This window comes from Taeniopygia guttata, chromosome 1 (genome assembly GCF_048771995.1).
Source record: "Taeniopygia guttata chromosome 1, bTaeGut7.mat, whole genome shotgun sequence".
Classification (NCBI taxonomy): domain Eukaryota; kingdom Metazoa; phylum Chordata; class Aves; order Passeriformes; family Estrildidae; genus Taeniopygia; species Taeniopygia guttata.
In genome coordinates this window covers 62,113,894-62,138,551 of record NC_133024.1, presented here as the reverse complement: position 1 = coordinate 62,138,551, position 24,658 = coordinate 62,113,894, and the positions used below count along the sequence as shown (strand labels likewise).

General features: G+C 42.7%; 1 long non-coding RNA gene across 1 annotated transcript; it reads left to right on the top strand.

The window, feature by feature from the left end:
• Positions 1 to 3,950: 3,950 nt before the first annotated feature.
• LOC140684213 (uncharacterized) lies at positions 3,951 to 24,629 on the top strand. Its single transcript, XR_012056155.1, has 3 exons — positions 3,951 to 8,419; positions 19,862 to 24,164; positions 24,302 to 24,629. It is a non-coding gene; the product is annotated as an uncharacterized lncRNA (long non-coding RNA).
• Positions 24,630 to 24,658: the final 29 nt, after the last annotated feature.

Below are 24,658 nucleotides of genomic sequence, written 5' to 3'. Positions count from 1 at the left end.
TGGATGGAAGATGCCTGTACTCACCTGCCTCTCTTGGTGCAGGTACCCACAAGTGGGAAAGGTGGGCTGAGAAAGTCAGTGTGTGTAAGTTGAGGTGTAAGCTCTTCTCTGGACATGCTTCAGCACCTCAATGTCCTTTTTGTAGTGACGGGCCTGGAACTGGACACAGGATTCAAGGAGTAGCTGAGTACAGGGGCTCAATCCCTGCTGGCCACACTGGCTAATCCAGGCCAGGATGCCACTGGCCTTTTTGGCCACCTGGGCACACTCAGGTTCAGCTGCTGCTGACCAGCACTCCCAGGTCCTTTTCTGCTGGGCATCCTTCCAGACACTCTTCCCCCAGCCTGTAGTGCTGTAAGGGCTTGTTGTGAGCCAAGTGCAGGGTTGAGAGAAAATAGGACATAAAGGTTGCTTCTATAGGGAGGGAGTACCTTGATTTTCAGGCCACCAGGGCACTTTGCTGGAGGATCTCAGAAAGTGGAAAGCCTCACTCATTCAGAGGGATGCCAAGGTCTGACCAGCACCCACCACAGCCTACAAAGAGGGACAGGAGCACCCCAAAACCTACAAGTCCAAGGTAGGTTTCACACAGTACCTCTGCACTGAAAGAGATCAGGACTCCTTTCCCCAAGGAAACCATTGACCCGTTATTAATGGCTACACCAACAACTTTACAAGCTTAAACAGAAGGAAGGAAATGGCATTTGGCAGAAAGTTCTCCCTTCTGAACACACTAAGCTGTAGAAAAAGACCCTCTTGCTTAAACAACAAGCAGGTTGGACAAATATAAGCAGAAAAATAGGTTTGTTCTCAAGATGTCTTTAAAGTAACAAGAAAAGCAATTTTGCTTGGAAAGTTTGGTTCCAGGACTTAGGCCAGAGAGGGCAGGGGATGAGGGGTTGAAAACAAGGCTGCGCCCAAAGCAGCCTCAGTATTTTTCTCCTTTGAAAAGTGTTGAGTTCTCTGGAAAACACACCACTGATTTGTTAATGCTGTCATTGCTGTTAATGGTGTTAAATAACTCCCTGTGCAGTTATTAACCATAAGCCCTATATAAGCCCTAAGATAAAGTTGCTTTGCAGCAATAAAACATCAAGCCACTTCCATAAGGAAAGCTTTGATTGCATCTTACGTAAAGCTGAGCTAAGTCACAGGTGAAGTGACCTATGTGGTATCTGATCCCAGAAAAACAAGGATGTTTTGCATTTTAGCTCTCTCTTCATTACTATCTTGCTTTGTTCTTCTGATTGCCTGACTTGTTTGTAAAAAAACTCAAAAGCCACCAATAAAATAAAAATTAATTTTGAAAAAGCTAACTTCTAGCTTCATAACAGCAAATGAACAAAAACATAACTTGCCAGCAGACAGGTTATTGGTCTCTGATTCAGACTGTATGACTGTTTCCCCAACATCTTCTTCACCCTCCCCATTCTCATCAGCTCTTCCTTCACTTTCAGCATCTTGTATGAGTAGGTCAGAAAAGAAATCGGTTGGAAACCCCTGTAACAAGAGACCTGAAGAGTAATGAAATGAGCAGATTTAGGGTTCTGCCAAGGTGAGTGTACTTGTGCATCACATTTACCCACCTGCAGTGATGACAGCACTTCCTCTGCCTCCTCTCCTTCTGCTTACTTCTTTATCAATCCAATTACACATTTAGTGGTGTGATGAGGATCACAGCACCTCCACCAGCATTAACATTCTCCCTGTTTAATTTACTGTGCTGTACACACACACATCCAGTGCTGTGAACAGCCACAGCATTTTTGCAATGCATGCCCTGTCTTCAGCAACAAAGATTTTTTAATACATAAGAACCAAAACCACCAGAGACAGAAATGGCTTTTTAAAATTTTCTTTGATCTGGTGAGTTGTTCAGACAGATGCTGAGGCACACAGCAAGCCACTAGACCCCAAAACATTTGCCTACCACTCACCCTGCCATCTATTCCCCAGTAGCTCCTTGTGATCAAGCAGCACTCCCAACATTAGTTTATTGCTGCTCTTGCAGGTTGTTGTAGTGTCAAACCCATTAGACCCTCTCATTTATTTATCCTGTGACCAGTTATGGCAGCACAACTTACAGCCCTGCATGCCCCTGTGTACATACATCTCTTTTTCTACCTGGGCTTGAAAAATATTAGGCAGTCCCTCTTGCACAGATTTCTTTCCATTTTGCTTTTCTTCACATCCTATTTTCCACATTAAACAAGTTATTTCAGACATTTTTCAAAAATCCCATTTTTCATTCACTTCATTAACATTTTAAAGTTCTGCTTTGGACTTTCCCACTGTATGGAAGTCTTTAATCTTAGTATTAAAATATTAGTGCAGGATTTAAGTGATACTGTTTGCAGAATTAATGGAAAATTCAAGTGTGAGAAGTGACTGCAAAGGGCAGTATCTGTCTGACTTTGTGAATAAAATGATACAGCTCTTAAACCGCTGGTAAAGCTTTTTCAGTGCTTCAGGAATGGCCAAACTTCCATTTATTTCTGGCTTCATTAGCATTTGGCTGAATCCTAGTTGCTTTTGAAAATGATTAATTGCAGAAAAGCTTTCTTTTTTAGTGTTATTCAGCCCGGGCTGTATTTACCACAAAAGCAATTACAGGGGAGCTGGGAGATGGCTTTCCCACTCAGAAAGACTGGTTTGACTACAGGAAGAGCCAGGAATCCGAGCTTCCCATGGCCTCAGAAAGCTGGGGAATGTATTTCAGCCACAAAAGCCCATCCTGTCGTTCTGCCCACATCAGACATGCTGTTCCCACCACCGCTGGTCCAGTGCTAAGGATCACATGGCACCATGTTTGGAACATGCATTTCCTGTCACCCTACGGGAATGCACTTCTTGTTCCTGCCATGTGAAGCTGAGAATTGGAAAGAGGTCACCTTCTCTCCGTGGGGCATCATTATGAAGAAAGAGCAAAGTGCTAAGAGCACACAGTGGTGGGAGCAATGAGGTTCACAGCCATAGAATTGTTGAGGTTGAGAGAGACCTCTGGATGTCGTCTGGGCCAACCTCCCGTGCTCAAGCAGGGCCAACAAGACAAAACTGCCCAGGACCATTTCCAGGCAGCTTTTGAAAACTGGCAATCTATGTCAGTGCTTGGTGACCCCCACACTAGCAGCTTCCTGATGTTCAGGGGAAAATTTATGTGTTTCAGTTTGTGCCCATGGCCTCTGGTCCTCACACTGGGCACCAATGGAAAGAGCCTGGCTCTTTGCACTCTCCCTTCAGGTATTTATACACATTTATGAGATCTCTTCTCTTCTCTTCTCTTCTCTTCTCTTCTCTTCTCTTCTCTTCTCTTCTCTTCTCTTCTCTTCTCTTCTCTTCTCTTCTCTTCTCTTCTCTTCTCTTCTCTTCTCTTCTCTTCTCTTCTCTTCTCTTCTCTTCTCTTCTCTTCTCTTCTCTTCTCTTCTCTTCTCTTCTCTTCTCTTCTCTTCTCTTCTCTTCTCTTCTCTTCCCTTCCTTCCCTTCCCTTCCCTTCCCTTCCCTTCCCTTCCCTTCCCTTCCCTTCCCTTCCCTTCCCTTCCCTTCCCTTCCCTTCCCTTCCCTTCCCTTCCCTTCCCTTCCCTTCCCTTCCCTTCCCTTCCCTTCCCTTCCCTTCCCTTCCCTTCCCTTCCCTTCCCTTCCCTTCCCTTCCCTTCCCTTCCCTTCCCTTCCCTTCCCTTCCCTTCCCTTCCCTTCCCTTCCCTTCCCTTCCCTTCCCTTCCCTTCCCTTCCCTTCCCTTCCCTTCCCTTCCCTTCCCTTCCCTTCCCTTCCCTTCCCTTCCCTTCCCTTCCCTTCCCTTCCCTTCCCTTCCCTTCCCTTCCCTTCCCTTCCCTTCCCTTCCCTTCCCTTCCCTTCCCTTCCCTTCCCTTCCCTTCCCTTCCCTTCCCTTCTCCCTTGTCTTCCCTTGTCTTGTCTTCCCTTGTCTTGTCTTCCCTTGTCTTCTCTTCGTCACAGTTCTCTGAGCATTTCCTCACAGGAGAGGTGCACCACAACTTTCATCATCTTCATGGCCCTTTGTTGGAGTTTCTCTTGTGCTGGGGAGTCCAGGACTGGACCCAGAACTCCAGGAGTGGCCTCACTAGAGCTGAGCAGAGAGGAAGGATCACCTCCCTCAATTTGTTGGCAACGCCTTTCCTAACACAGCCCAGGACATCATTCACTTTCTTTGCCTTAAGTGCGCATTGCTGGGTTATGATCAACTTGGTGTCCACTTTCTGCCAAGCTTCTTCCCAGATGGATAGCCCTCAGCACAGACTGGAGATTGCTCTTCTCCAAGTGTGGGACTTTGCACTCCTTGTTGAGCTGTATGGGATACATTCCAGCCCATTTCCCCAGCCTGTTGTGTCCTCTCTGGATGCCAACATGACCCTCTGGTGTATCAGCCACCTCTGCCCATTTGTTATCAGCAAGCTTGCTGTGGGTGCACTCTGCCCCATCTCTCAAGTTGACCCCTTGTAGAGTCAGTTCAGTGACATGGGGGAGGGTCTCAGGTCTTTCCAGCACACTCGGAAGACTCTCTTCTAGCAGAGCACTGCTTCCTGAAATCTTCGTGATCCTGGAGCGTAGCTGTGATTCTCCAGATATTTTGTCAAGCTCACTTAATAATAAAAAAAGACTATGCTGATTACGTCTTAATACAGCTTAATGGGTGCTCCCTTCTTCAACTGCTTTGCCCTCGCTTTTTCTTTTTGTGGGTATACCTTGAAGCTGGTTGTGGTGTTGGTGTCCCTTGCAGATATTATCCTTTAGCATGGGAGGATTTTTACAGAAATGTGACCTAAAATATCAGGCAAGACCTCTTTGATGGATTTGCAGGTACTAAAATATTTCTAGTCCCTTGGAAATGGCTGGCTGACAGGAACTCATCACAAAACCCTGCAGAAGACCTTGGTTAAGTGGAATTATGCTTACCTCTGGTTTAAACATTCAAACATTATGTTTAAGGGCCACATACTCCAAACCTCTGAAGACTTGGAAAGGGCTAGCATTTAAAACTAAATTTCTGGAAATTAGAGAATGCTGACCACTTAAAAAAGGGAATACTGTTCATGAGAATGCAGCTAGCTTCTTTTGATGTCCCCTGAATTTTGTAGTAGTGGAGACTAGAATTTTCATCTGTGCCCCTCAGGACTTTACAGACCTTGTTCATTTGTGTCTCCACTCACCTCTTTTTCAGGCTGAGCTGTACAGGACTTGTCCCATATTTCCTGTTCCCTGACTGCTCAGATTGACCACTCTTGCTCTGCCCACTTGTGACTCCCCCTTTGCCCTGGCTGGGGGTTCCCCCCACTTTCTGGCCCCACTTTGCATCCTTGCAATGGGTGAGTTGAAAGGAGCCAAATTCTGCCCTCCAACTCTCTCCTGTGGTTCCTTGGCCCCAGCTCCCTGCAGGGCTCAGCTCAGCTCTTCCAGGTTCTTGTGGAAAAATGACATTATTTATTGAACAACTCAGCACTGATCTCATAGGAATTGTGAACTCACTAAAATCTAATTTTCACAGGTTTTCTTTTATAATGAAATTGAGGCAACTGGGTACAATTATCATTGTCCTAAGGACAGTATGCCTTCAGGGAGCCCAAGGGAGAAAATGAGCCCCATCCTAAGTACCTGTGAGTGAAATCATTCTGCAACCCTGAGCAGCATGTCCCTGCTAGGGGGTATGGTAAAATAGGCATGAAAAATATTTCTAGCTGCCAAAGTCTTTAACAGGGAAATCAAAAGGAAATGTCTGTGCAGCCTCAGAATTGCTCTGGACCTGAGATAAAAACAGTCACTTGGCCTTTTTTTTTTTCACACTGGTCATTATCTCCAGGTAGTTCAGGAAGCCATCTTCATTCCTGCTGGAAAACATGTGAAAAAAATCATCAAGGCACTTTGAAACGACTACAAACGCCTACAAGGGTCTAAAAATACACAGCACTGACAATGTGTGCAGCAGCAGTTATTGTCTCTGTGCTTGAGGCTGCAAACTGATAATTTCACATGCCAGCCTTAAACTGAGGAGTCCAGCATCTGTACCCAAAATACAAATAATTTTAGCAATGAAACTTTACATGTATTTATCACCATTATTCGCTGTTCAGTGGGAAACTGGCCCATGAGGAGAGTTGTGCTGGCCATAGCTGTCACCCACTTGGGTTTTCCTGGCCATGTCCTCTCTTTTCAGCCAGCCCCTCGGCCTTCTTTATTTTGGTGTATTTTCTCTATTCCTCAAAGTGTCTAGCTGTAGGTTATACCATAATTTGCTGCTTGCCTCCAGGTAGGCTGCTGTGAACCAGAAAATCCCAAGTGGAGGGGGAAAGGTTTGGGGCTGAGCAGGGCTGGACTGCTCCAACACAGGATTCAATGCAAAGGCTGAGATCTTGACATGACTGTTAAGTCACATGGAGGACAACCCAGAAGGACAGTAAATTCCTTGCATGCACTGTAGGGCCAGTTAGGTGTGGAGACCTGAGACAGAGCACCACAAGCTGCTCCTTGCGAGCCCCAGACACCCTCAGCCGAGGATTTACATGAGCTCCATGGTCCTCTCCACAGCTGGAGCTGCAGGAGATAAGTGTCTTTACTCACTCAGGATCAAGAAAGCCATGTTCTGGAAAGCAGGGCTGTCTAGAGGGCTCACCAGGAAAGCCATGGACTGTGGGTCCAGAGAGGGCTGGAGTCAGCTGTCACCCTTGGACTGACAAAAGAAAACTTCAGGTGATGAAAAACAGATTCAGTTTTGTGAAAAAGTTGTATTTTGAATCAGAGGTAGCAAGTGGACTGTTTACATAGAAAATGAGGATATGCCATAATTGATGGTGTAAACATGAGACTAAGGAGATGGAACATACTCACCTGTGATTTAACGTAAGCTCACAATTGATAAATACCTGCAACAAGTAAAAAGCATCACATTTTTACCCATCCCAGAGATGTGTATGCCAGAAGCCTCGAGAGTCAATGGTGTGGATTGGAATCTCCAGTCATTACCACACTTTTTGAAAGCTACTGTCTGTGAGTGTTCTAAGTGCTGTTGGTAGGCTGGTGCCATGGATGGAGTGGAGATATGCCAAAAAATCATTTTTCAGCCTTAACATCTCAGCCCCTCTTTGTGTTCTGTTCCTTAACATGGCAACAGATTCATCTGCACAGCTCTCCAGGGAACAATGGGGTATATGCACCGATGTGTGGCACCCTGGGAGACTTTGGAATAGAAAATACCATGTGCCATATCAGAATACAATGCCTGAGGACAGGGGTTAGTGGTGAAAGTGGCAGTTTTAGGTTAATGGTTAGACTCTGTGATCTTAGAGGTCTCTTCCAACCTATAATTCTATGTAAGTGCGCCGTATAAGTACTGTGTAAGCAGAAAGCATCCTGCTGTGCTGCTGCTGCTGCTGCATTCCAGCAGGCTGGAGCAGGGCTGATGGTCCCCTGTGGGGGGGATCCTTGCAAGCTTTGTTGTTTATGCCTTCATTAGAAGGAAGATCAGTTCACATAAATTTCCTTTCCCCATCCCTGGAAAAGGTGGATGTTTCAAGTGATAGCTGCCCTGTTAATCAGTTCCACCTCTACCAGCCCTTGGTTGCATCTGCTCTCAGGGAAGTGCTGCTCCCGAGTGAGCAGTGCAAAAGCTCAAATCACAGATCATTTCTTCATCTCTCAATTTCACAGCCTTTCCATCAGGCTGCTGCTTGGCTGGCTTTTTAAACTGAGCATTGCTGTTAATTGCATAGATGCAAATGTGAGTGCCACAGAGAAGAAAATATTGTGTCTCTTGGTATGATGTAAAGCAAATGTAGGTCACTTCAAACACACATTTGGTGCATATATGACAGGTATGAAGCAAATGGGGGATGTATAGCTATTTTTTCAGTGGATTTGGTGTGTTTGGGCTGCAGCTTGAAATTGCAATGGAGTATGCAGGGAGAGATGGTTTTCTTGTTGTTAAGTCAGCAGAGAGAACACAAAAGAGGCACTTGCTGTGTTCCCAGAGAGACTTTACCTTAGTTCAAACTTTTCCCTCCTGAAGTACAACAGTCAAGCCACAAATCCTGAGGAATGGGAAAGAAGATCCATACACAAACTGAAAATTGACTGTCAGGTAGAACAGCCAAATAACAGCTTTTCAACCCAATTTCCATTTAGGTGTTCTCAGGCTAGCTTAGGAGAGCTCTGGAAAGGTAATATTCACATGAAGATGAAGACTAATAACAGTAATTCATCTTGAAAAGCTCCCACGCCAGAACATTCAGAAAGCTGTACTGCAGGATAGCAAAATCATGGTGCTGCAGCTCATGTTAAAAATGTGGAGGGTGAGCAGTCGTGAGCACGCTGTGTCTGAGAAGTGTGGTGAGGTGCAGGATGCTGATGAAGGTGGTGATGGCAGGGAAGGTGTGTTGTCACATGCTGAGGTTACCTGTTTCCACAGCCTTAAAGGTGAGATTTGGTAAATCCGTGTCTGCAAGGCTTCTGCACTCGGTCATTAACACCACACTTGTAATGGAGCAAGGGCAGTGCAGGGAGGTGACAGCGCTTTGCCTGCACTGCACACACTGACTGGTTTCTGGCCACTTTTTCTCTCTTGGTTTGTGTCTGTGAACACACACACAACGGTGCACATACAACAATCACAAAGAAGAGGACAATTTGCACCCCAGGGAAACTGGTTGCTTGCTTGGTGGTTCTGTGTTCTGTACTGCAAACCTGAAGAATCAAGATACAGTCATGCTGTTTTTTTTAAGATCTTGGGTGCAAATCTGTATTGTCTTTTTTTTTTTTTTTTTTTTTTTTGACAAAAGCCCACATTATCAAGGGGGGGTGTGTGTTTGTGCTCAAATTCACCATCTCATCTGAGTGCTCCCCTGCTTGCCTGCTTCTCATGCCCTTCGTGAACTAGCAATAGCAGAATCCCAGTTTTAATTGTAAATAATATTTATATCGGATTTTGGATCCTCTGAGGGACTGTGGGAATTGAGTGAAAGGAGTGAATCACTAGATTGAGATCGAGTGAATCACTGGATCAGGACAAAAACCCACCCAAAAATCCCCAGACATCAAGAATCTTGAATTCTTCCTCTCTGCAGATGTTGTTCTTAGTTCAATAAATAAATAAAATATTTTAAAAGGTAGAAAAGAGGGAAGAAACAGAGAGAGAAGGGAGAAACAGATTTGCAGCATTATAGAATTGTTTTTAAAATACAGTTTCCTCATTTCTTCTGTTCTTTAACCCACATTAGATGTTAATTCCTGAAGGATTCAAGCATGGTTATTTTTACCTATCTGGTATTTTCAGTTACAGTATTCTATCTTTTCCTTTAATTTTTGTGGAAACTCTCTGCACTCACTTTTAACAATTCAGTCAGATTTACTTGAAGAACAGCAGCAGAATTTCTATATGTGGCTGGATGGGCTCCATACCTCCAATTTCCCATGATTCACAGGACTGCCTTACAGGTTTTTGATGTTCCCCCTATGCAATGACTGACACATAGAGTCAATAATTACAGCTAAATATACACATACGTATACTGAATAAATTTAATTTTCTTCTGTCATTCTCACCATTCTGGTTTGTGACACATCTAGATGTGTCAGTTGACTTAAATGACTTCTTGCCATTTTGCATGTTCTGTCTCTCCCATAGTTGTGTCAGGAATGCTTTCTGATGACACTGCTGCATTTCAAAATTGTGCAGGTGACCTCAGGAGCTATTTCTTTTTCTCGTTCAAATATTTAAGCTGATTTGTCACTACTGACTCAATCTCTTTATTGCTTTCTGCGGGAGTTGTCATCCCTCTGTAAAATACTTCGGGCTTTGGGATGTTCTGTGGTTTTAGAGTAACAAAGGTGCAGTTCATAATTTCCACTTTTGTTGTGGCTGGAGCAGAAAATATATTCTGCTGTGAATTGTTTGAGAAGAACCTTTGAAAGAAAAAACTACATTACATTAATGTAAATAAAATCCTAGAGGTGAAGTGATGGTTGTGAAGCACCAGTGCTGGGAATTAAATACGAAAAACAGCTTAGAGAAGTGTTTACACAGAGCACCACAGGTACAGCTGCTTTTGAGGCACAGGTGGGCTTGGCAGCTTCTTCAGATCCTTCCACTCTAGGTGAGTTCTTCTTCAGACAGCCTTGAGACATCTACAATTTTTTTCTGGTCCCTCCAGCCCACCTGTGCCAGATCAGCAGACTTGCTCTTCCAAGAGAGGCGTATTTTTTCACTCTGAACGTTACTTCTTGACAGCCTCCCTGAGCATGTTGCAGAGCTGATAAATGTAACTGCAGCTTTTTTCTTTTTTTTTAATATGGGAGTTATTTTATTTATTCCTCTCATTACTTTACCACTCCAGAGATCTCCTTCTTGACTGAAATTCATCCTCAGTCCAGAGCTGCTAGACAGAGAGTAGGTGCCATCTTACTTTCCACTTCAAATACCCAGCCCTGAAAAAGCCTTTTGCAGCAATGCCACCCAAGAAAAGGCCACTCTGATGCTACCAGGTGGATGCAATATTCAGGAGGGAGCTACCAGCAGTCTAAAACCACACAGGTTTATGCTTTTCTCTGGCTGAACTTCTAGCTCCTCTGTGCTGCACTGTGTAATGCCTTAAAAGTGACTAGCAGCTCTCCTAAAAGCATTTCATGTGCTTCAAGCTCTTTGTCAGAGAGAGCACACCTAATTTTAGTTTAAATGGATGTTAACTTGACATGTGCATTTGAATAACTGAGATAAATTCTTGGCTTTTTGACATTAAAATTTACTAAGTGACTAAAATTTACTAAGCACTTTTTGAATACTGTTATTTTCTGAAAGGTTCTTTTTCTCTTTAGCACCTGATAATAAAGCTCTAACACATAAGAGTCCTGAATTTGTAGGAAGTTGCCCTGAGTGATCTAATAGGTCATTTTCATCTCTGCCTTACATGGCAATAATAGAATATTAATAACCAAGATCGCAAAACATTCCTACCCTAGCTGAATCAGCTGGCTTTTTCTATGGAGTGGTTATTCATTGAAGAGTAAATATTCATGGCTTTGACAGGAAAGACATAGTTCATAATTTAACTTGAGTAAAATTAAACAGGACAGGCTGCCTTATCCTTCAGTAGATCACAAAGGACTGAACTTGAGTGACAGCCTTGAGTGATGGCCTAAGAATGCCTGACAGTCACAGAAGTATCAGATTCTTTAACAGCAATTGTAAAGATTTCTTACGTTGTGTCCTTGAGTCTATTCAGTGCTAAATCCTGTTCAGAAGGAGAATGAGCTACTAATGCTCATTCCAGAGCAAAATTCAGTATCAAAAAGCTTGATACTTTCCACTGTTGCTTTTGTCTCCCATGTTCCTTCTGGATGTACAGACGGTCAAACAGAGATTTGTCTCCCGTACAGCTCAACCTTTGAAAACATCAAACATCTGAGTTTGGTTTCTCAAGAAGAAATAAAAGCTGCAGTTGCTGTGCTAAAGCTTGGCAGAGGCTCTGGTTCTGTACTCACATCCCATAAAACCACAGTGGTGGGCAGTGGAACAAGTTGCCCAGAGGGGTGGTAGGTGCCCCAAATATGGAAATATTCAAGGTCAGGTTGGGCAGGGATCTGCTCATTGCAGAGGGGTTGAACTAGGTGAACTTTACAGGTTCCTTTCACCCCAAATTATTCTATGATTCTATGAGATACTGCTAATTATTGACCACAAGATGAGCTACAGTTGTTGAAGGTTTTCTTTCAGAGGCTCCTGTACTTGCCCTGGCAATATGAGCTCAGCAGATGAATAATAATCCCAGTCCCTGTATGCATCCTCTCCTGCTCTTATACACACAAATATACACAAACTGACAAATTTGTTTCCCTCTTGCTGAGGGACTTGATGCTAACTTTCCCTCCAGCTTGCATCTTTTCCCACATACTGCTGACTTCTGTCATTCTTCCCGCTTCTTCCCTGCCCTCTTCCCATGGTAGCAAGGCTGCTGCCAAAAGTTCTTTCAGACAGACACCTGATGAGGGAGGTTCACCTAAGAGGGTAAATGTTCCCATTATGCTCCCAAGAGCACTGAGAAATTAAATTTTCCACCAAACTGGTGGGACTGCACAAGCTGCCTCATTAAGATTCAAGTGTTAACCGTGACCCTTGAATATTGGGAATCTGGCTGCTACCATTTATCAGTGTCCTATTTAGTTGATACGTACTGCACTGAGTTAGGTGAGCTGTTCTGAGTTCCAGAGGACCTCAGCCATGAAGTTCCCACTTTCTTGTCTTTTACCCACCCACAAATATCCTGTTGACAGGGCAGGAAACCAGACATGTACCCCATTCCTTAGGCTGCAGACCCTCAAACAAATGAAAAATGTCCTGAAATCCTGAGTGCAATGGCTTTAAAGAAAACCACACTAAAAGCCCTCCTCTGATTTATACCAAGGATGACACATGTTATTTTAGAGAACTGGTTGAAATGCATCACTACTTAAAGAAAGCATCCACTTCAGTGTGCGTGGCTTTCCACATGTTTCTGAGCCTAGTAGAAAAATTCATGCTTTTTCCCTGTGGAGATACCCTCTCTCAGGACCAAAGGCCTCCAGGCAGACTGAAATTTTATAATCCTTAAGGCTATTTCATATTCCTGGAGGGCATCCTTGTCTTCTCCAGGAGAGTTGTTTTATCTGCGCAGAGTTTCCTTTTCTTCCCATTGAATGTTGTCCCCATCCAGAAGGGCCCTGTTTTTCTCCCAAAGGAGCTGATCTTTCTAGAAATTTTTATCCTGGGATTTCTCCAAGTCATTTCTCACCATGATTCCAGGTGCTGCTGGTTTGGAGAGGGGTGGACCAGCCTTTTACACTGCACTGCTCCCTGCATCAGGTTCCCATCAGAGGGACAGACACCTCTGCCCTTTGTCCCTCTGACCCTTGGAACTCTCCTGCCCTTTACAGAGTCCCCCAAAATATTTACAGCTTCCAAAATCACAGGGAACTTGAACAACGAAAAGACCAGACAAATCTAATTTTCTGTTCACCATTCTACCTCATTATTCTACAGCTAGGGTTCAAGGGGCTTAATTATTTATCCTGTTTCATTAGATTTATTATGACTTCTTGCACAGTGCCTCCAGCTCCACAGAGGGAGTAGGCTGCGTTATAAATAAAAAACTGCTCTGTGCAGCAATTTCAGCCTGGTTTCTTTGCAAAAAAAAATTGCTCCTGAAAGGATGGCAGAGGAGCAGCAACCCAAGGCAGGGAGAAACAAGGAATCATTTCTTCTTTCCTCCTGCTCTTTCAGGATTCAGCTGGAAAATTTCTTAGGAAAAAAAATTTGACTCTGACATGGAGGAAGCGATCCAGGTGTCTAAACAGAAAGATCCAGTGACATTTTTAACACTGCACTCCTCTTCATATGGTCTCTTAGAGGACAGCACATAGGAGACCTATGTTGTTTGGGAGTTTCAGGTGGAAGCTGAGAGAGATATCCCAACACATACTGGGCACAGGACACCCAGGTGTATGAGTGAGTCCTACCTTGGAGTCTGCTTCTAATTAATGTGGCTCAAGTTTCCTTTGGATCAGAGGAAATCAGGAAATCATTTTGCTTTTATGAGGCTTCCATCACCTGAACATGCATGAAATGATACAAAAAAGACTTTGAGAGCCTTTTCTCACAGAGTTCAGTAAAAATATTGCTATTTGCTCTTCCACTGTTCTCCTGAGGCAGGCTTATGAAGATGTAGGATAATTATATCAGAGTACATTTTTCAATTAAAACCATCATTATTATCTCATGGAAAATGACTAAATTATATAATTTTGTTCTACAAGTCTGCAAACACTCTTTTGATTGCTATTGAAATAATTTTCTGCAGACAAATCTAAGAGTGCAGAACTAATGGCTAACAAGTCTGATGTTAGTTTAGATCTGTTCTCTGACTAGAGAGAGGCTTTATGTGAACAGATGTAAAATGAATTTAAAAAAATATGTCTTTACTTATTAAGACTCTTATTATCACTCTCTGTTACCATCTCTTACCATCAAAAGAAATAAAGCCCCCAATAATTGTGTCATGCTGCTGGAAAACTTAACATTTTGGAAACTCTAGAGCAGAGATATGCAACACTTAGACAAGTGCAGTCCTAATGGCAGCTGGATCTCTGATACCCACTGGTGACTCTGATCCATTGCTCACCTGCAGTGACAGAATTTCACAAAGTTTGGAACCATTGGTTCGAAATGCATGGATGCTGGGTGGAGCCAGAAGGAGCTGCTGGGCTTTTGGCAAGCTATGAGGCAAAACAAATACTTTGCTCCATATTCATGCTGGCTGCTTGTGAAGATAGTAAAACCCATCTGTGGGCTTCATTACCCTCACTAGCTCCCCTACTTAAGAAAACTGTCTGGAAGACACAAAGAGCACACACACTAAATGTCAGACACATTCTCAGATTGTGTCCTTACTAAATAAGATTAAATTTGGCAGCCAAGGGAAGTGCTACTGTATCTTGTGTTATTTGAACTAAAACTAGTGATGGAGCTAAAGCTGAGCGCAGATACAGCCAAGACCAGGTGGTTTTCAAAAGAAAACCTGTGATCCTAAATCTACCTGAAAGCTTGATTTAGGAGAGTAGCCTGACTTTTAAATGAGTTGGTTCCACTGAAGTCATTGGGAAGAAGTGGTGGGGTGGATGACTGGATTAGAAAATCAGATCTGTCTTTAGAGCAGGTGTTTTAACCTGGGCTTATGTTTCTGCTTTTTGAAATTTTGGTCATTTGAACACCTTCTCTGTGGATGAAGTATGCCGTATTTTCATTATGTATACTTTAAATCCATTTGGTGCAACTTAGGCCCTCATCCTGCAGGACATTAAATAGGCACTTTACTGATGGAAGTTGTCTCTGTTTTTCTGTTGAAATTGTCTTAAACTTTAAACATGAGTATTCAGTTTCTGATTGGCTGTAGAATGTTTCACTGAGTCACAGTGACCTCTTTGTGAGACCTTGAGCCAAATTCATCTAGATTCTTTGATGACAAAATCCACCATCCAGCTGAGGACATCTGACTGATGACAGGTAGGAAGAATGAGATGTTTCAAGAGGACTGTAGGAGAAACAAAGATTAAAAACCATCATGATTGCTAGGAGATAACCCTTGGAAATCTGTTCCAGCTTTTTCTGTTTCAAGGTTTTTTCAAATGTCTCAGTGCTTCTGCTAGAAGCAGCTTCTAGTAAAATACTTCATTTTCTGAACTGCAGAAGCAGCACAGGAATAGTTCAGATAGACAAAATTCTCTTCATTAAGAAAGTCTTGCTCTCTGGGCACCCTCTCAGTCTTTTTCCCAAGGGAGATATTTTCTTCTTTGTAAATTGTAATGGAAAGCTTTTTCCTTCTTCTCTCAGTTTGCTTCATCCTTTCCTCCAGGATCTGTTTCTTCTTTCCAGAATGTTTTTGTGTTCCTACTACAGCTCCCTATTTGATGCTATAGCTGGGAAAGACTGATGGTGGAAAGAATATTTTCTAGTCAAATACTTTCTGAATTTTTAGTAAAACATTGTTTTTCTAGACAAGAGGTTTTGGTGGTGCAAGTGCAGCAAACAGCACAATAAACAACATTTGCAGTGGTGACATGGTGAATGAAACCTTTGGGTGTCAATTTTTGACATTTGAGTGCCTGTCATAAATTTGTCAAGTTGCAGCAGCAAGATATATTATTTCTTTCTCTTCTGTTTTTCTTCTTTCCTCCTCACAAAGAAAATTCCATTACCAAATAGGACAAAGAGGTTCTTTCAGCATTCAACTCCTCATCCTTTGCCATTTCAGCACAAATTTCCTGGTAATATATGGACATGAATTTCACTCCAAAGTGCTTTCAGCATCCCTGCTACCAGTAATATACTTCCTGGGAAGGACTCGATGTTAAAACTTTGCTGTCTGACAGGAGGCCAGTAGCAATCGACACAAATACATGTCATACCTACATCATGAGATGCCACCAAATGTGTGGCACTGCCACTCGCATTACATACCAAAGGGCAGCAACCTCAAAGTGGGTGGGTGACTGCTCTGCCTCAGGGGTTCTTCATCCATTACTAAAATAGCAGTAATCACTTTCTGACCAACATATGGAGCTGTTTTAAAGAGATTTCCTCACCTGTCCAAAGGCTTTAATTTCTGCCCATGTGGAGGTAAATCGTTCAAGGGAGCATCTGTGGTCTTGGGAAAGTTACTGTGCACAGGAAGGGCCATCTGTTGCTGCTGCAAGTGCTCAGGTATCTTTGGATTTGGGAAGTAGGTATTTTTAGAGAGAGACTATGAGATGGCAGGAATTACAGAATCCCAAAATATCTTCTGACTTTAGGCAAAGCTCTGTATATGCCATACATGCCATATGTTTTGTGGAAGGAACTTCGGGCACCTTCCAGTGGTGAATCAAGCCAAGTTTTGGTTACAACTCCATTTTCTTTAAGACTCAGCTTTAGCAAGAAAAGATGTCTTGAGTTCTCAGGTTCCATGTCCTTCTTTTGCAGTTGCTCCATCACATCATTGCCTTACAAAAGCAGTAATATGATGCAGAGAGGTCTTTCCACGGCTGCCTTCTGACCCCTGTACATAAACCTCTCTACACTGCGTGGCCTCACAGCTCCAGAAATCTAACAAACCTACCCCAAACTCATCAATGCCAGCAAAAAAAAAAAAAAACCAAACAAAAAAACCAAACCAAACCAAAACAAAACAAAACCCCAACAGCCAAACAAAATAAAAACAAAAAAATAAAAAAAAAAAACAAGCCCCAAAGTGAGATCTTCAGTTGGTTAATTGAATTCAAACTGTAGATGATCTGAAGTTTCAGACCAGTTCATTTCAGATCAAATAAAGAGGTTGTGCATCTTGATGTCCTCTCAGCCTAACAAAACACATTTTCTATAGGTAATGAGAAGTCATTTCCTACCCTTGCTGCTCTGATGGTTTAGAAATCAGATTCTATTTAATGGCCCATTTATACTCACTTGATCTAAGTATTTTATTGATTATTAGTTTGCATAAGCAATTCTTTATCCTTGGTATACTTAAATAGATTAGGCTTATGCCTTTAGCCTTTCTCTTAGTAGCCTAAGCTAGCTGAACACTGTAGATTGAGCTGAAAAATAGATTTGCCATACCACTCTTTTAAAAATTATCTTTTTTTCTTCTTCTTCTTTCTTTCTTTCTTTCTTTCTTTCTTTCTTTCTTTCTTTCTTTCTTTCTTTCTTTCTTTCTTTCTTTCTTTCTTTCTTTCTTTCTTTCTTTCTTTCTTTCTTTCTTTCTTTCTTTCTTTCTTTCTTTCTTTCTTTCTTTCTTTCTTTCTTTCTTTCTTTCTTTCTTTCTTTCTTTCTTTCTTTCTTTCTTTCTTTCTTTCTTTCTTTCTTTCTTTCTTTCTTTCTTTCTTTCTTTCTTTCTTTCTTTCTTTCTTTCTTTCTTTCTTTCTTTCTTTCTTTCTTTCTCTTTCTTTCTTTCTTTCTTCTTTCTTTCTTTCTTTCTTTCTTTCTTTCTTTCTTTCTTTCTTTCTTTTTCTTTTCTTTCTTTCTTTCTTTCTTTCTTTCTTTCTTTCTTTCTTTCTTTCTTTCTTTCTTTCTTTCTTTCTTTCTTTCTTTCTTTCTTTCTTTCTTCTTTCTCTCTCTCTCTTTCTCTTTCCTTCTTTCTTTTCCTGCTGTTGCTATAATTTTTAGCAAAATATGCTAACATTTTTAGCACATATAAATATTGGTATTTTTCTAATGCTAATTACATTAAAGTTGTCAGTGTCAAAATTACTCACCATATGTTTTTATTATTATTATTCATGAAATTAATCCACAGGGGTCCCCCCAGCCTTGGGACTCAGGCTTCATGATCCTTGTACAAAACAGGACAGTGACCATGTTGGAGAATTTAGTCAAAACAGAAATTTAGTAGAGGGGAAAAAAGTGCATAGTCACCTCTATTTCACAGTTTAAAACCAAAGATCAGATCAAGGGTGCCTTCATAGCCACTAAATGACCAATCTGTGCTCATGCAAGACTGAGCAGCGAGGAAACGGGTTAAGGGAAAGGAAAAGGGTTAAGGAAAAGCTGAGTATATATTATAATTCATGTGGATCTGATGTGCTTGAATAGTAGATTTGCCAGGTCAGGTAAAGCATGGGCAAGCTTTCCTGGAAATTAAGTAGTAAGTCTTAGGCTGAAAGTAACCTTAAGTAATCAGTGAACTGAGGGAAGAGATCACTAAAATTACCTCACCAGAAGGGACTGTCTTTGTGGAAGTGCTCCAAAGCAGTGGTTTGGCTCTTAACATCTCAAAGGGGAACACACAGAATGGTAAGATTTAAAACAAACAAACAAACAAACAAACAAACAAACAACAAAAAAACCTCACACCAAAAAAAGAACATAATTTTTTCTGTGTTTTACACTGAGGTCATACACAGGATTTGAGCAAAGCAGGATTTGAGCCGAGCAGACTCAGAAGAGAGCACAGAGCAGCCCATGGGACACAGCTGTGAGGAAAGTCCTGTGGCAGGCTCTGCCCTGGCAGCACTAATCCACTGCTCCTCATGCTACCCCTGTGAGCCTTACGGCTCTATTCAGTCGAAGAGGACTCAGGGAAGTGCTGCCCAAGGAGCCAGTGCCAAGACAAAAGGCACCTTGTGAATGGTGTTGCCATCTGGTGAGCTCAATGCATGGGACACGCTGCTTCCCTGTTTGCCCCAAGAGCTGTGCTGGAGGCACTTGGAGCCCACCCAAAATGGAAGTGAACATGACTTTCAACATTGCCCCCACTTCCGAGTGGAGTCTGATTTGAGGCATGCTAAGGTTGTGGAGTGGGAGCCGCAGCCCCCAGCTGGGTTGGGAACTTGCTGGTGTATTTACACAGCACATGAACACCTCCACACCTCCTGCGGGGACACTTGTCCTCCCCGGCTGTGTCCTGAGCCTGTGAGCACAGTGCCATCTGCTGAGACGTGTCTGTGGCCCAGATAAGCCTCGCCTCTCACTCACAAACCTAAACTGGAGTCTAAATGCCAGCACACCTCTGAGACATAATTTCATAAGGAGAAGCAACAATAGGCCTGGAATTTCACCAGAAATGGCTCATTTGCATGAGTCTTCTTGCTCAGGTGGTATCAGCCAGAAGCAGGATTTACTATAGCCCCAAACAGAGCTGGCTCCTAATCCAGCCTTCATCCACTGCAGCTAGACCTAAAATTTAATCCTTTGGAACCTAAAGATGAAAATATGAAAAGTCCATGAAAGGGATGCCAAAACACTGGATTTGACATGCCATTGGATTTGCTATACTGTATCAGCTGCCTGGACAACTGCTTCCACAAAGCTCTCCTTTGCAGAGGAAGATCTTGGTGTCTCTCAGGGAATCCCCTTTGGTTCTTGCTCAAATAGAAAGTAGCATACAGGGAAATGTCATTGCTGAATAATGTGACTCCTTAACAAAGTGCTTATGGCCTGCTCCAGATGCCCTCTTGTTGAGCCATGAGATGTTCTGTGCATGGCAAGCCATGGCTGTGAGAAGTCATGGCCTTGGCTGCCACCTTCTCACAAGCATCCCATGAGCACAAACTCCCACCTTGGGCCTCTCAGCTGCAGCCTGACAGCAGGCCTTGTGGGCGGGCAATAATGATCAGGAATCAGTGGGTTAATTTCTAGTTTATGGGACTTGTAGTGACTGCATAAAGCAGGGGTTTACCTTTCAAAGTAGAGATTTTAATGCATTACCTAAATATACTCATGTCCAGATGCATAGAGGGGAGGGTTGTTTCTCCCTTGTGCTAGGGACAGCACACCCCACCTCCCATCCCCAACACAGCCCTACAGAAGAAAGAAACACAATTTTAACTGACTCCTGTCTTTCCTGCCTGCACAGATCACAGGGACAACTTTAGAATCCATACTGGAGATAACTAAGTGAGACTGTCAGCAGTATGGGCATCTACACACGCTGCAGGTGTCCAGCCCCACATCACAGTGCAGATGGAGCCAGTGCAAGAACTGTTCAGGTAAATACAGGCTTCTAGAACTGCTCGAGGTGCTCTCAATTACCCCTCTGTCCAGGGCCAGAGAGGCAAGACCTACATCCTTCTGTGTGGGCCAGGTGGGAAGCACTTAGGGAACCATATCAGACCCTATCAGACCCTCTCTGCAGACCCTAATGGGAATTCCTGTGTAGACATCTCTATTTGACTCTCGGTTGATCCATTAATGAGAGTGAACAAAATCCTGTTTCTCAGCTCATCTGCACAGAAAGCTTTTTATTTTTTCTCAATTTTTTTCCCCCCAAAAATCACATATTTGGAGAACTGCAATGAAGACTCCTCACTCCACACATGTTGATACTGCACTGAACTCCATCCTGGCTCATTTGTGGTCGCTCAACTGTTCTGTGGTATTCCTGTTTTTTCTCCATATCATTCACCACAATTACTCTACAGCAAACATATGGTTCTGTTTCCCATGAGTTAAGGCTACAAGTAGGGAATGTGATCCTCCCTTTTGGAGGGTTAGACTTTTCAGTTGTGTTGAACAGATACAGTGTTAAATATGGTTCACAATCCTCCAGCTGAGGAGGACAAATGCACTGAAAGGTGGCAAAAGGCATATTTCATGAGTGAGAAAAGAAATAGAAAAATGAAACCACACAATGTTATCTTCTGTTGTCAATGGAACAGCACTTTTCATTATGTCCGTATGCAATGGGAATATTAACTCTGATATGCGGAAGTGCAAATTAAAGTGCTGATTTAGATTATCATATTTCAAGAACAGTATACTTTATAGGCTTTTAAGATTTTTCATTCCATGTAAAATCTCTGTGAGTTATAAGCCTTTTTTGTCAACTATATCTTATAAGTGAGAGGTTTATATTCCTGCTGTTATATTAAAGGAGGCATTTTGCTGCTAGGAGAGTTTTGCATTTTATTCAGCTGTGGTAACTTTCCCTTATACTCTACCACGAAGCACAATTAAGACAGAAATGTTCAGCAACTTTATTATGCCCCTGTGTGAGGAGCTAATCTTTTTATCCCCCACTTCATTTTTCAGGGATTCCCAAAGGGTTTTGCAAACTCTACACATTTGCCTAGCACACTCTGTAGTGCCGTAAACAAAGAATACATGGACTTCAATGGGGGATTTGGCTTTTATATTTTTAGTAATTCCACTTTCCCTTACTGCAGGTTTCAAGAGTACTGGATTTTTGGGCTTGTGGGTAAATTTTGCTCACATTAATTTGAGTTATTTGTTACTTTGATGGATAAGCAGGGGAACAGAGGACTGGAATTTTTAAAGAAAAGTATTTATTATTTAAAGGAAAATTTTCTCTACACAGAACAACACACAGGTTTACCTCCCAAACTACCAGTGAGAGACAATCTCTGATAAATGCCATTCAATAAAAATGAAATAAACTTTTGTTTTGTTTTGTTTTGACTTTTTTTTTTCTATAGGAAACCAGCAAACATTCCTAAGGAAGTAACCCCATTACTAACTTTTTGAGCACTGGATTTTTTATTTAGCCTGTCTTTCTATGGACACACACCATGTGCATTTGTTGCCCTGGGTTCTGCTGTCCAGTTGTTCCCTCTAACATCTTGCAAATCTATTTGCCAATTTTGATTGAATTTGATAGAGTAATTGAAAACTCAGTGATACAAGCAAATGAGGTGAGGACATCTACCTCATTATCAGGCCTCGGATGGACAACGGCTATGGATCCAGGGAACCTGGGTAATAATTGTAATAAAAGTTATCTGTTGTTACTTTCCCAGGATTATCCTATGGCATCTGGGGTTGGAGGTTAGCAGGGATACCAAGCCACAGCTGCTTCCTTTGTGTCTTGTAATCTGTCCTATCAAACCAAGGAAAATCTTGTCCTAGTCTGCTTGTGTGATACATATTTAAAGTAGAAAAAGAGTCCCTCTGAATAAGCAGACTGAGTGAAAGCTGCAACATGAGCAGCTATCCCTCACTAGACTTTATTAAAGTTACTCTCCCTGGAGGTTATCCAGCACACTTTGTCTTTTGTCTCTCTATTTGTTAGGCCTCGATCACACTGTGATAAATTGTCCTGCGTAAAGGAAAATGTGAAGCAGACAGTCTGATATTTTCTCATTTTCTGCCTTACCTCTTGGGCATTGCCAAGTAAACTGCCATGGAGACTAGCACGTAAACATCCCTTCCCCAGGACAGTCATGTGGGAAGAAGCCAAGGAACTGAAACACCCACAGCAGTAGGCTTCACCTGGCACTGTAATTTAGAGTGACAGCCACACAAACCATTTTCTCAGTGATGGACATGAGAGGAAAGTGCCTGGCCTGACCTTGTGTGTGTCAGCAGGTGGAAGCATTTCACAGCCTCTGCCCTGCACCAAGCTCTGCAGCTTCCAGACCATTCCAGGGGATGGACATGGTCACCTTGTGGCTCTCAGAGCCTGGGGGACTTCGGGCTGGGCACACAGGGACTCACTACATCAATAGCACCTCTAGTCCCAGTATCTTCCTAAGGCTGCCTTAAAATTTTCCTTCAAAGACACCAGAATCAAGAAATTTAATGGTACTACTAAATGTCATTGTCAACACTGGCTACACTTGCCACAGGAGCTCTTGGTCCCTGCTATTTTTTTCTATGATCTTCTTGCGATGATTGAATGTTATAATTTCCAGGATTCCCACAGGCGATCATTAAAATGCTGGAAAGTTGGTATTGATGATTGCTTTCCACTGCACAAGCAGAGTATTTCTCAGCAGATAAGTACACATTTTTTTGCCTTGAACAGTGAAAGAAATGTACGCTGAATTTCTTTCCCACTGGCTGCTTATATTTCAATACACAAGGATAATTTATACAAGAAAATATAACATTAGTGATTGCATCCAGCATTTACAAAAACAGTCAGACTCTTCCAATTTGAAAAGAAAAAATTATGTAGGAGATGGGGGACTATTTCTATGTTGATTTTGACTTCTGAGTCATCAAGTTAGGAGAAGGCCCTGTGGCAAAAGTGCTCACCTTACTTGGAGGGTGGATATAAATTGAACATGAACACAAACTGGAAAGGAGACAGCATCTCTACATGGCCCTTTTCCTCTCCATGCTAACCATTATGTACCCAGGAAAATTCATGGTGAGGTGCAACCCCTTCCAAAAAGGCAACTGTTGAAAAAATCCCAATTGTGTATTATGTGGGGATGTAAAAGTCCCTTCTGGTCTGAGCGGAGGGCTGTGTTTGAGGAGAGCATGCTCTGGCTTGTGCCTTTGGTGACTGCATTATAGAGTCCCTTTTCTTAGCTCAGCCCAGGACCTCAGCAGTCATCAGAAGAGCAGTACAGAAGCTGGAATGCCCCTGGTTAGGATGTGTGACCCTGTGGCATCACCTCAGCAGACACAGGCAAACTACACTTGCCTCAGACCTTCATGAAGGGTGAGAAAAAGCACCCCAAAAGCAGGCAGTGATGTTGGACACAACTTAAATCCTTGCTGATGCCTAATGCCAGGCACTGGCCTGGGAATAACTGCTAGAAAGACAGCTTTCTCTGCTGGAAGAAGCAGCTCTATTACACTGATGGAAAAAAGAACTAGGAGCACAGAAAGCCCAGCTGTCCAGTTTGGCCACTTTGATGGTGTGTCCCAGTCTCTTCCTGCTGTGCCTCTTCCAGCACTGGTGGAGAGCACCAGAGTCTTCCAGAAGTGTCTCCCTGCTCCCTTCATTGCCTATACAGTCCATGGCTTCCTTGTCTAGGGTCTCAAATAAACCCCTGCTTCAGTGCAATGGATAAAGGCCAAAGTCTGACCTTCTGCTTCACTGCCAAACTTCCTCCACTGAAATTTTCACTGTGCAAGGCTACGGCCTGATTGGTGGCAGTCACGCCACCACAAGGTCAGGGCTTTTGCCAGCATATTGGACCTTGCTGCAAGGAAAAGCACAGAGAGTGTAAGAACCAGCCTGTGGCTGTGGTTGTGCATGTGCTGGCCCAACAGCATGCAAAGTTACCCATCAAACACCATCATTTTCTTTACCTCAGCTGACCCAGTGTGCATCCATTTTCTTAATGGAAAATGTGTAGCAGTGGGAGTTTTATTGGTGATGAACTGTGCAAACCTGGCAGCTGAAGGCAGAATTACACCTTCTGAGCTGGAGCTGGCACTTTGTCAGCTCCCTGTTGGTGACTAATGAAGCAGGTAACCTTTTCTTTCTTGCAGGGCCTTCCTGAATGGACTCAAAATACACATCAATCTTTATTAATGCTGTCACTCCTCCTGCAGAAGTTCTCTCCCTCAAACACACTTTTTTTTTGGTTTATTTTTTTTTTGTGCAGAACAAGGGCTTTCCAGCAGATTACCCATACCTATAATTACACCTGAGATGCCAGATGGTCACCTGCTGATGGGAAGGTGACCTAGCAGGTAACCACCTAACAAATAGATGGCACTCTGCAGGGTGACACAAGACATAAACGAGCCAACAGCTAAGGTGGTACAGTGGCAGTTTGCAAAGAGCTCTGTCAGCTGCACTGATGGGGAAGGGGGAGGAACTGAATGAAGAACGAACCAAATACTTAACACTCTCTACTGATTTCTGAATAAATATTTTTTTTCCCTCTAAAATAAAAGACGTAGCAAAAGAAATTTATTGGGGTTTTGTTTTTTTGGGTTGTTTTTTCCCTCCTATACAG